Genomic DNA, 13,767 nt, shown 5'->3' on the forward strand with positions numbered 1-13,767 from the left:
AATAAGCCAGGTTCCTAAGTGCATTTAAGCAAAATGATGCACCAGTCTAAATTAAATATTAAAAGCCACTCATCCATCTACATTCACCATTTGGATACTGAAAAAGAGTCTTGATATCATATTATCAAATCGTGATTTTTTTAAAAATTAGGCATGTAACTAGTATAGAGTCAGATTTAAAATAGGACTTTATCAGTAACAATATATTAAACTATCTTGTCTATTTTTGGTCATTTATTTTGCTTACTGCTTATTCTATTCTAGATCTTTTTCTGAATCACTTATTTCTTTCCCTATTCCAATGCCATGTAAACTTTTACTCCATCCCAACAGACATTATGAAATATCTTCCTGTGCTTACAATAGTAATGAGATGATCCCGTAGAAACAAAGCAAATAATCGATGTCCTTAGCTAGCATACTTGCTACCTAGATTCAACTGCATTAGGTCAGACTGTTCTGAAGATTAATGCAAATTAATTTTTTCATTGCCTCAAAATTTAAAACTCTGATGTAATTGAATAGGATCTCATGAAAGTATAATTGTAGTTATTCAACTTCATTGTCTTTCAAATAAATATTTCTTTTAAGATAGCTCCACAAATACCAAAAGCAGCCATTCAGTTCTCACATTTCAATAGCTTATAGAAAAAAGTACTCTACTTTGTTATGTAAAATATGCAGATTATACAAAATAAAAAGAAAAAATGAAAAAAATAAAATTGTTTCCTATCTGTCATTTAACCCTAAACTACTTAAAGTATACAAACAATCTATTTCAGTTACTAAAAATAAATGAATAAAGACACGCCTGGAACTATCTTCAGGGCAATTTACTCGAGCCAATTTCTCATTGGGAATCCCTATTTCACTTTTTTTCAGCTTCTCTACTAAGTGAAGGAGACTATTTCTATATAAATAGGGAGCATTTCTTTCTGTATTGCAACTTGTTCAACAGCAGTACGCATGTTACTAGTATCAGCTCTTCCTTAGAACCTACACGAATTTAAACAAACATTTGGCTGCCAGGTTCTCCTTTAAATTCAGAATAAGAGACTAAAATAGTATGCAATAGTCCTGACCAATCAGTAGCATGGGCTTTGTAAAATCTATCAATATAACTTTTCAGTATGTACTTTTATTTTTTCCGTGTTTATGTCAATAAGAACCAGGGGATTTCCTGGCAGTCCAGTGGGTAGGACTCCACGCTTTCACTGCCAAGGGCACAAGGGCGCAGTTTCAATCTCTGGTCGGAGGAACTAAGATCCCACAAGCCATGCCGAGTGGCCGAAAAAAAAAAAAAAGAACAAATTCACTGGGTAATGATATTAAATCACATCTAATTTAACTGTGTTGAGTAGTCCTTGGAGATAAATCCAACTTTATTTTAAATTCACTAATTATTGGGAGGGAAGTAAAAGATGAAGAATATATTTAAGCTTACTCTTTTTCTGCCAAGCAAGAGAAAGTGAGGGCATGTTTAGAAGCTATATACAACTACTCAGGGGAACCCTAGAAATACAAAACTAAAAATTGGAGCTATAACCCTTATCTCCAGAGTGTGGTGTTATTGTCAAAACAGATAAATTATTTTTCCTTCATTGTGGATCAAAGGAACTATTAAAAAAGTCTCTGTCATCCCATGCCCATAGTTATACATTGATGTTGATAGGCCAGCATTATATTAGACACAAGATGTCACAGTTAATCTCAAAGTTGTGATCTCTTAATATAAACACGGACTTAACTTCTGACCATAATTCCTCACACGATGTATTCACGTTAAACATGACATTTTCTTACATACATTTCACTGAGATAAAAAGTACAACTTAATATCTTAGAACAAGAGCAAGACAGGGATGCCACCTCACCAAAGGTAGATAATCAATTTTTCACTAAATCAGTTCTGCATTATATGATGAGAGAAGAAATTGTTTAAACAAACCAAAGCTCTATAGAGTGAGAAAAGAAATATGTCACTCAGACAGTTTAAATTAATAACTTAGCACAATATTGTATAAAGGGCAATAAATGCAGAATTAATATTAATACTTTGGACAGTTGCAAAGTGATTTTGCTTAATGTTTTAAACCATGGAAGGATCACTGTCTTCAATCCATCAATTTAGTCAGCAAACGTTATAAAGCATTTCAGATGTTTAAGATATCAGATCGGTTGCTGTGGAAGGTAAAGTTGTGACCCAGTGAACAGCTCAGGCCTACTATCCCTCATGCTTCTTTTTGTAGATTCCCAGTGATTTGTATTCTCATGGCTATTTTGGCTTCAAGGACTTGCTTCTACGGTATTTTCACCATCATTAGATTCCACAGCCCACGGGAATCCCTTCTTTTCTCACTAACTTGGGTATAGAATGGAATATCATACAAGGTATTTGCACGTACTAGGCTTTTTGAAAATTTGGCAAGATTAAGGAGTTTTATCTCACAGGGAGGCTAACAAATTAAATATTAGACAAATTTGGTCCTAAACATCTCTTGGCAATTCCCTCATGTTGCTCAGCTCATTTTCTGTTACCTCCATGCTCTTCTTTCTTTCCTGTCCTCTCTCATCAGCAGTTCTTTCAAATCAATCCCAGAATTATCATTTGCTTCTTATGCAGTGCCCAGTAGATATTTCTTCTCAAACCAGCTCAGGAATTTGGAGTCTCATTTTTCATAAATTGTAGCAAGTATCTTTCTAAACAAAGATTGTTAGTTCCCTAAGAACTTTGGTGACAGGTATAACTTTTTTCTTAAATCACTAAAAAAACATGGAAGAGATTTGGTGCATGAAGTTTCCATTTAATTATTATTAAAAAGCTAAAGTCTAAATATATTAATACTGTAGGCTATTTATTCTTTATCCTCTGAGAGAAAAAATATGTTGTGTGTATTTGATCTTCCTGGGCATTTGACCCGTCAAGATCTTTTGATAAGGGAGAGTAATTTGAATCAAGTTTCTACAATGCATTTTCATCTATTCCAAAATTATTATATCAATTTGTGCTAGTGAGACTCATAGGAATCCCACAAAGTTTTAAAGGAATTTGTATCTGCAAGATTTCTGTGGTGGTTTTAACATATGTCCACAAATCCTTCGACACTCCTCCCTTCAAGAAGTAGAGCCTAACTCCTCCACTTGAGTGTGGAGAGAAATTAATGATTCACTCTAGCAACAAGAAAAAGGTAGATGTGACTGAGTCTGATTTCAAAGACCAGGCCATAAAAAACACTGAGACTTTCTTATAGTTCTCTTGAATTGCTCTCTCTGGAGAAAGTTAGCTGCCATTTCATGAATACATTCAAGTAGCCTGAGAAGAGATTTATGTGTCAAGAAAATGAAACTCCCTCCGGTAGGAATTTAATGATGAACTGAGGAGTCCTGACATTAGTCATGTGAATGACTCATCTTGGAAGCAGATCTTCCAGCCTCAGCCTTTGGATGACCAATGCTTTTGTAGATATCCTGACTACAACCATATGAAAGATTCTGAACCAAAACCACCTAGCTAAGCCACTCTCAAATTCACAACCCACAGAAACTCTGAGATAATAAATATTTGTTGTTTTAAGACACAAATATTTGGGGAAATTTGTTATGCAACAATAGATAACTGAAACAGCCTCCAACCTTCTATAAATAGGAAGCAAACTGAGAAAGCTTCTCAAATGCAAGCATCAGTGATTTCTCTTGGAAAAGGAAAAAGAACTCAGAGGTCAGAACCAAGAACTAAGAATGTGGGGTGAAGAGATGAGGAGAACAATGAGGGAACTACTCCCACAAGCAGAAATAGGTTCTAGTAAAGGACTATTCCATGCCTCTAAGGTCAGGAGAACCTAATAACATACATGCTGGATTTTTAAATTACTGTTGAAGAGGGACTGTTATGTTCATTCTCCACTGCTTGAATAGAAACATTTACTGTAGTTAGTCTGTGCCTGCTACACATCTCCCTTGGGATTATGGAAGGTAGCTTGGTTTTCTTTAGTTCATATGAATCATACAAGCCTCACCCACAACTGGAGATATTGACATGATGAGATCCCAGACTTTAAGCCTGAGTCTACAATGGGATGAAAATCTTGGGAAGGGTAAATAGATTTTGCACATAAGAGGAATGCAAATAATTGTTGCTGGAGTGTGTACTATGGTAAATGAAAAATGGCTCCATATCTTTGTCTTTTCTTCCATCAGGAGATGGAATCTAAGTTTTCTCATACATTGACAATTTGGTAATTTTATATTTCTTTATTGACTTAGTCCAGTTTTACTTATTACCATAATTAGGTAATTTATTTAAATATTATGTAAATCAGTGTTATTCAACTTGTGGTCTGCAGACTGTACTGGATTACCATCTGAGGTTTACTGGCTGACAGTGAGGTAAGTACAGAAATTGAAAGTGAGTACCTGGAATCTCTTATAGCAAGTTTATATATGCCAAACATATAAACAGGATTAGCAGGTATGGTTTGGCAATTATATTTTGTTAGAAAATATGTTCTGATGGCTCAGAAGTAGTGACAGGAACTCATCTGAAGTAGTTACCAAGATTAAGGGGTCTGTGCCAGAAAGTAAATCAACATACTTCTTCCTTCATGAAGAAAGTCTCACAATGAAAACATGTGATGTAAACCAAACAGTGTGATTATTGGCATGGTAAAAGATTGACTTATATAAAAGCTAATGTGTTAAATTTGAAGATTTTTTTAAATCAAGCGATAATAAGGAGGTTGATTATAAACACTCTCATTGCTTGTTGAAATACAATGGTTACTGAGGAGAAATTTTCTTTTGGTAATATCTGAACTACAAAATAAATTCTTAGTGTTTTATAGAATTTTTAAAAATCAGTTTGATTCCAACTGGTTAAAGACATCGTCATCTGTCTGATATTTTTGGTCTTTTTAATAATAGAAACACTCCATGTAAAGAAAGAATGGAACATGTTTCTCAGTGGAAGATAAGAGCAGAATAAATGGCAAAAAAAAAAATTAGAATGAAATTTCCAGAGTTGTTATGATGTGTCCCATTATTTAACAACACATTAATGGAATAGGTGATGACTTTAATATTGCACATCTATGAAAATTTATCACCAAACACCATAAGAATTTGTTAAAACATTTTAAATTTTATTTTTCCTCAAAAGAAGATTCATGCATAAGAAAGTCATGGATTTGGAAACTATTTCTTTCACCAAAAGATTATTTAGCTATCACTTCACAGGAAACATTGTTGAAACTAACTACTGCTGAAAGATTAAAGATTAATTTTTGAAAATGCAGCACCCCACATATAATTTTGGATAAAAGTTTAAAAGAATATCCTGAGCTTACCGAAATTACTTTTTCTATTACCATTGTGTTTAAAAACAAAGCAAGGAATCTTTTGTGGATATGAATTATCCTCTGTGAATAGCATTAAATCAATCAAAACTATATTAAAACAATAATCAAACACATTTATTACACTAAAACTTTAAATGCTGATATGTAGGGTGTGCATTCAAATGGTGCATCTAGGCACTTAACATACATTATTGTTTCCTTCACAATTTTTGTTTAATTATAATTGCAGAATGACCAAGAGTTATAAATATGATAGTTCTTCTACATATTAATTGCCTAAAGACTCTTTCAATGGACACTTGATACAGATTTTGTAATTATTTTCCTTTTGCTTGGTTTATATGTATTGGACTATAATTTCATGTCTGTTGAATTTAGTAATAAAAATTAGCATTTATATTTTATACAAGTATACATTTTATTTTATTTTTGTAGCAATTCATTTTTATTGTATGTAACAAAAGCATCAGTCTGAGAAGAATTGAGGGGGAAAAAGGTCATTTACCACAGATCTTTTGAGAATCACCATTGTAATCTATTGAAATGTGTGTACAGAGGGAGTTTTTAATCCCATAAAAATTAAGTTGAATGCTTTAGAAAAACTAAAAAAAACGAGTTGCTTAAAAATGACTGTAAAACTAAGTGTGGGCAAGAAAATGAAAGAATAAAAATTAACATTTGAAATATCAAATTCTGCCTCCAGATTGCTTCACAATGTTTCCCTTTTACTTTAAAAATTATGAAACTGAAAATTACGGATTGGTTATAGATTTTGTCAGAGAGTCTGCACAGAGCTCCAAGCAATTCAAACACAATGAAAAATATGTTTTCCTCCAAAGTTGGATTAAATGATATACATTTCTGTTTTAGGTTAAAATTAGTTTTTAAGACATAAGCAACAAATGAAAAAGTAGATAAATTGGACAATATCAAATTTAAAACTTCTGTGCATCAAAGAATCAGCAAAGTGAAAAGGCAAGCCACAGAATGGGAGAAAATATTTATAAATCATATAAGGGGTTGATTTTCAGAATATACAAAGAACTCATACAACTCAGTAGCAAAATAATAAAATACACAATTTTTAAAAGGGCAAAGGACTTAAATAGACATATCTCCAAAAAACACATACAAATGGTCAAAAAACACATAAAAAGATAGTGAATATCACCAGACATTAATAAAATACAAATCAAAACAACAATATCAGTTTATATCCATTAGGATGACTATGATTAAGAAGAAAAAATAAAAAGGAAAGTAAGTGTTGTCAAGGATGTAGAAAAATTGGAACTGTTGTGCATTACTGGTGAAAATGTAAAAAAAGTGTAGCTTTTTAAAGTTTAGTAGTTCCTCAAGAAGTTAAACATAGCATTACCATGCAATCCAGCAATTCCATTTGTAGATATATACCCAAAACAATTGAAAGCAGGTCTCAAACAGATACTTGCACCCCCATAATAGCATTATTCACAGTAGCTAAAAGGTAGAAATGACCCAAATGTCAATCAATAGATAAATGGATAAACAAAATGGATTATTCAGCTTTAAAAAGGATAAAATTCCAATACATGCTACAACATGGATGAACTTTGAAAACATGATGCTAATTGATGGAAGGTTATTGCTTAATGAATACGGAGTTTCTATTTGGGATTATGAAAAAGTTCTGGAAATAGATAGTGGTAATGCTTGCACAACAATGTAAATGTACTTATTGCCACTGCAGTGTACATTTTAAAATGCTAAAGTTTATGTTATGTATATTTTGCCACAATAAAAATAAACTAAAAAATAGTTTTTAAGAAATCATGTACAATATTTATAATCTCTTATTTTAAAGAACACTTTTAAATAATGGACCAACTACTGACCCCAGTTAAATCAGATAAAAAGGCTTTTTTGAATGCCACTATTGAAAACTACTGTGTCCAGAAGTCAAGGAAATGAGTAAGAATTCAGAGGAAATTCTGTTCAAGGACAAAATAATGTAGTTTTAGCCAGAAAGTCTCCCAAGCTATACACCAAAACATATTACAGAAAAGTAATATGCCACAAATTAGGTTAATAAATAAATATCATTATATTTTCATATCTTTTTGATGGATCTAATCTACTTTGTTGTCCATGTAATATAATATAATATAATATAATTAGACCCTCCAACTTGTTTTTATTTAATTAGTTCTCCCTGTATTCTTATAAAACATCTTTTTACCTACTAACTAACCTCAAACAGAATTTTTTGGAGAGAGATGTTTTCATAAAAGCTACTGGCGATGTTGTTTACTACCAGTCATCCCTTCCTTATTGACAGAACTCTGATTTTGTTTAGAATAGCAGTATGATCATCTGAAATTTGGCATTCTTAACCTCTCTTGCATTGAGGGATGGCCATGTGACACAATCTAGCCAGTGAGATAGATGGTGAGGATTTCTGTGAAAGCAGTTTTCCTGATACCAGAACTTTCTTTCCTTCTTGTGATTTCTTTACTTTTCTTCCTAAATAAATGGCAGAAATAATATTGGAAGTAGCTGCACCATTTTGCTTCCATCAGGTGATCATGAACAGTAATTCACACTAAAAATAGTAGAAAAAACCAAAGGGCCTAAATTATGTATGATATTGTAGCACCAATACACAGCCATAGATTTTGTAGCTCTAGACTTCTTGTTATGAGATAAAAATATAACTTTCATTTTATTAAGTCCCATTGTCTGATCTCCATAACATGCAGCTGAACCCAAACCTAAAGCAGTTCTGGATCCTTTAAATTTCATTTTTAAATTCTACTAGAGTTGTGTAGCTTTGGAAAAGTTCAACTGTAGATCAAGAAAAAGAATTGTAAATAAAGCCTCTGGCAAAAGCCCAAAATTTAGAAAAGACTCTTGAGGCTTTAAAAATAAGATAATTAAGATTCAAGGGGATCAAGGGGATGGAGGAGTAGGATGTGGAGCTCACCTTCAACCACAAATAGATTATAAATACATCTACATGTGGAAAGATTCTCATAGAACATCTACTGAATGCTGGCAGAAGACCTCAGACTTCCAAAAGGGCAAGAAAATCTCCACCTAACTGGGTAGGACAAAAGAAAAAAGAAAGAGAGAGAGGAGGGAATTGGGAGGGGGGGACCTGTACCTCTGGGAGGGAGCTGTGAAAAAGGAAATGTTTCTGCACACTGGGAAGTTCCCCTCACTGGTGGGGAGATCAGCTGGGACATGGGGGAGCTTCAGAGCCTCAGAGGAGAGCTCAGCAACCTGCTTGAGGAAGGCAAAGCAGAGAGAGACCTGCACAGACAGTCAGTGCTGTCACCTGGCACTCCCCAGCCTGACATGCTAGTCTGCTGGGGTGGATGGGGGCTGGGTGCTGAGGCTCAGGGCTTTGGCTTTGGAGGTCAGACCCAGGGAGAGGACTGGGGTTGACTGTGTGGAGGAGGCTAGGTTGTGCTTCACCACAACCAAGGGAGTATGGGGGAGTATGAGAGGAAACCTGGGCATGGCAGAGAGGCAAGTCCCCATTGTTGGGGTGGCTGTGAGGAGAGGGATGGGATGGCCATAGGAGCTTAGTTCTCCATGTGCGTGCTCTCAGGGGACAGGGCAGCACATACACAAGCTCCAGGAGTAGGCACAAGCTGCAGCTGCCATCTTGGACTCCAGAAGTAGACATGGAACACCACCGCTGCCCCTAAGGGTCCCACTACTGGGTACCAAAAGCTGTCCCCACCCTTCTGGGAGCATGCACGGACCACACACCTGCACACACCCTATGAAGGGGATAACATGGGATAAGGGCCAGCACATGCTGAGGAAAGAGATGACAATCACCCAAACCAAAAACAGCCCTCATGCCAAAAAGCATTAAACCCACGCAAGCTATGCAGGGACACTCCCACATATAAATGGCCTTCTAAGACTACAGTAGATAGTTGTTTCTCCTAAACTCACAGTGTAAGAGAAATATAAGCAAAATGAAGAGGCAGAGGAATGACACCCAGTTAAAAGACCAAGAGAATTCCCCTGAAGGAACAAACAATAAAGCAGACCTCTTTAATCTAATAGACACTGAGTTCAAAAAGGAGGTAATGAAAATAGTGAAGGAACTAAGAAATACTATCAACAAAAGGCAGATTATTGTAAAAAGGAACTAGAAACTATAAGGAGGAGCCAAGAAAAATTAGCAAATTTATTTGCCAAGACAAAAGCTGAGTTAAAGGCAATGAATAGCAGAATGAATAATGCAGAAGAGAGAATGAGTGATCTGGAAGATATAATAATGCCAATTACCCAATCAAAATAGCAGACAGAAAACCAAAGAAAGAAAGCAACATAAGAGACCTATGGGATAATATAATGTGTGCCATCTATGCATAATAGGGATTCCAGAAGGATAAGAAAGAGGAAAGGGGATTGAAAATGTATTTGAAGAAATTATGGCTGAAAACTTCCAAAACCTAAAGAAGAAAACAGATATCCAGATACAGGAAGCACAGAGGGTCCCAAATATTATGGACCCAAACAGACCTACATCAAAACATATTATACTAAAAATGGCAAAATTTAAAGATAAAGAGAGGATTCTAAAGGCAGCAAGGGAAAAACAAAGAGTTAATACAAGGGAATGTCCATAAGGCTGATTTCTCTACAGAAACACTGCAGGCCAGAAGAGAGTGGCACAATATATTCAAAGTCTTGAAAGGGAAAAATCTGCAACCTAGAATACCCTACCCAGCAAGATTATCATTTGGAATAGGAGGAGGAATAAAGAATTTCTCAGACAAGCAAAAACTAAAAGAATACAGCAATACTAACCCTAACCTAAAATAAATATTGAAAGGTCTTCTCTAAATAGAAAAGAAGCAAGAAAATATAGGAAGAAGGAAATCACAATTAGAAAATAAATCACTTAAATTAACCAGCATACAGATCAAAAAGAGAAAATAAAACTATTTGTAAAAGCAATGATAAAGACACGGAACAGAAAAGGATAAACATTAAGATATAAAAACAATATCAAAATGATAAAATGTGGGAAAAGAGAGTAAGAAAAGGCAGATTCTTTTTTTTGAATGTGTTTGTACATATATGTCTATCCGTCTAAAGCAAGCAGATATAGTAAGGGGTTAACATACTTAAAAAAAAAGGCAACCACAAATCAAAAACATACAATAGATTAACAAAAAAACAAAAAGAAGAGAACACAAGCATAAAGTAAAAGGAAATCATCAAACCACAAAAAACAAAACAAATGAGAAAAAGAAAGGAATTAAGAAGAAACATAGAATCAACTGGAAAACAAGGTTTAAAATGGCAATAAATATTAATACATATGTATCAATAATTACCTTAAATGTCAATGGACTGAATGCTCCAATCAAAAGACATAGAGTGGCAGACTGGATAAAAAACCAAGAGCCTACAACATGCCTACAAGAGACCCACCTTAGGGAAAAGGACACACATAGATTGAAAGTGAGGGGACAGAAAAAGATATTTCATACAAACAGAACTGGCAAGAAAGCAGGAGTTGCAATATTCATATCAAACCAAATATACTTTAAAACAAAGTCCATAAAGAAAGATAAAGAAGGACACTATATAATGGTAAGAGGATCAATACAAGAAGAGGATTTTACACTCATCAACATATATGCACCTAATATAGAAACACCCAAATACATAAAACAAATACTAACAGATATGAAGGGAGAAATTGATGGGAATACAATAATAGTAGGAGACTTTAACACCCCACTCACATCAATGGACAGATCTTCTAGACAGAAAATCAATAAGGCAACAGATATAATAGAAGAGTTAGACTTAACTGATATTTTCAGGGCATTACATCCAAAAAAAACCAGAATACACATTCTTTTCAAGTGCACATGGAACATTCTCTAGGATTGACCACATACTAGGACACAAAACTAACTTCAACAAATTTAAGTGCATAATAATTATTTCAAGCATCTTCTCTGACCACAATGACATGAAACTACAAATCAACCACAGGAAAAGAAATGAGGAAAAAAAAAATTACATGGAGACTGTTGGTGGGAATGTAAGTTTGTATAGCCTCTATGGAAAACAGTATGGAAGTTCCTTAGAAAACTAAAAATAGAACTACCATATGATCATGCAATCCCACTCCTGGGCATATACCCAGACAAAACTATAATTCAAAAATATACATGACCCCTATGTTCATAGCAGCACTATTCACAATAGTCGAGACATGGAAACAACCTAAATGTCCAGCTGAAAGGATAAAGAACATGTGGTACATATATACAATGGAATACTACTCAGCCATTAAAAAAAACCAATATAATGTCATTTGCAGCAACGTGGATGCACCTAGAGATTATCATACTAAGTGAAGTAAGTCAGAAAGAGAAAGTCAAATACCATATGATAGCACTTATATGTGGAATCTAAAGTATGGCACAATTGAACCTATCTACAAAACAGAATCACAGACATAGATAACAGACTTCAGGTTGCCAAAGCGGAGGGGTGGGGAGAAAGAGATGGGCTGGGAATTTGGGGTTAGTAGATGCAAACCATTACATTTAGAATGGATATACAACAAGGTCCTACTGTATAGCACGGGGAACTATATCCAATCTCCTGGGATAAACCATAATGGAAAATAATATTTAAAAAGAGTGTATATATGTGTATAACTGAGTCACTTTGATGTACAGCAAAAATTAGCACAACATTGTAAATCAATTATACTTCAATAAAAAAATAGATATGGAACATTAAAAAACAAAGACAATAATATTGTAAGGTTCTCATAAAGAAGATGCAGTTGACAACACCAACATAAACAAATAAACCAAGGGTGGACAAATAATGATATCCATGGTAGGGTGGGGAAGGAAGACAAAACTTCCTGAATTAGAAGAGACACATCTGTATGGCCAAACATGCACATGCAACAGAGGAGCTACCTCCATTGTCCACATGCTGTCCCTTCAATTCCTCCTTCTTCTGAGTACTTGATATCTGTTGAGGAGCCTTCCTTTTTGGTTTTCATTCAATTTTTTATCTGGGAAACATCACCCAAATGCTCCCAAGTGAAAGGAAAACTCAACTTGACATTAGTGAGTGACAGCATACCTGTCTAATGAGCAATTTCCTTAAAAAGCTGTGTTAAAATAAACACTGAAGTTTTCTGTGGAATACCTCCCAACATTTTCCTCTGGCTGCAGAGGCCAGTCTTCTATTGCTTCCATGAAGAAGGAACATTTATAAGAATGGGAAATATGTACCAAAATAAACTTTTGCCCCTTTTTTAATAGAGTAAATGTCTCACACACACAAACACACACACACACACACACACACACACACACCAACTCCTCTGGTCTAGGTTAAGCCCATAAAACAATAGATAATGCTCTCAAGTTTACCCATACCTCTAGTTAGCCCATAGATTTTATTAGATAAGAGAGCCACACCAAACACCTCATAAGACATCATGTTCATCATGTTCAAAATGGTTAGGAAAGAAAGTTTGGTGTTTTCTTCTAAAATATATGAAGCTTAGTTGATGAAGGGAAAGCTGTATTGAGTAAAACACTGATTCATCTCTCTGTATCCACTGAGATTGCCTTTTCAAGCACTTCCAACATACATTTATCAATGAGTTTGCCACCCAGGCCTTAAGAAAAAGGAATTGCTGCCAAGAGTCCTCTGGGTAGGGTAACCACGCCATTACTTGAGTCATTTTCTTAAAGAATGCTCTCTCTTTTGAAGTTTCCTAGAATCCGACACCAGATCATGAGGTGTCCCCAAGTATCAGGTAGCTAAGCAACGTAGGGTGCAGCTGACTCTTTTAGACTTACCAAATATTTCACAATCTCAGAATCATTCTCTCTCTCTAAAAGAAAAAAAGAAAAAGTTGAAAGAGCATGAGAGAAAGAAAGACAGACAATATTCTACAAACAAGCCAACCATTTTAAAATAAATTTGCCAAGGTGAATGTAACTGTTCACCTAATTCAGAGAAATGTTTTGAAGACAAAGCTTATTTCCCTCTCCATAGAAGTCTCTATTCTGAATGTCCCACTCTATCCCTCATCTAAATGTCTCCATGGATTCTTTTTCATATCAAATATTTATTACCAAGTACCTCTCTGTCCTGAACACAGCCAGATCACTCCTATCTTAAAAGCATCTTCCCTTGATGTTACAAACTATGCAAAATTTTGTTCTAGTTCTCCCTTATATTTCATTCTCAGAATTCTTGAAAGATCAAGCTCTTTCATGAAGCCTTTAACTCCTCTCTATCCAATAAAAGCTTAATCCCTTGCAATCTGATTTCCACCTCCACAACTGCTAAAACAGCATTATCAAATGTCACCAAATATAACAGCTGGTCTCAAGCTTCAACATAAATC

The sequence above is a fragment of the Balaenoptera physalus genome, assembly GCF_965194825.1.
Source record: "Balaenoptera physalus genome assembly, chromosome: 10".
NCBI classification, from domain to species: domain Eukaryota; kingdom Metazoa; phylum Chordata; class Mammalia; order Artiodactyla; family Balaenopteridae; genus Balaenoptera; species Balaenoptera physalus.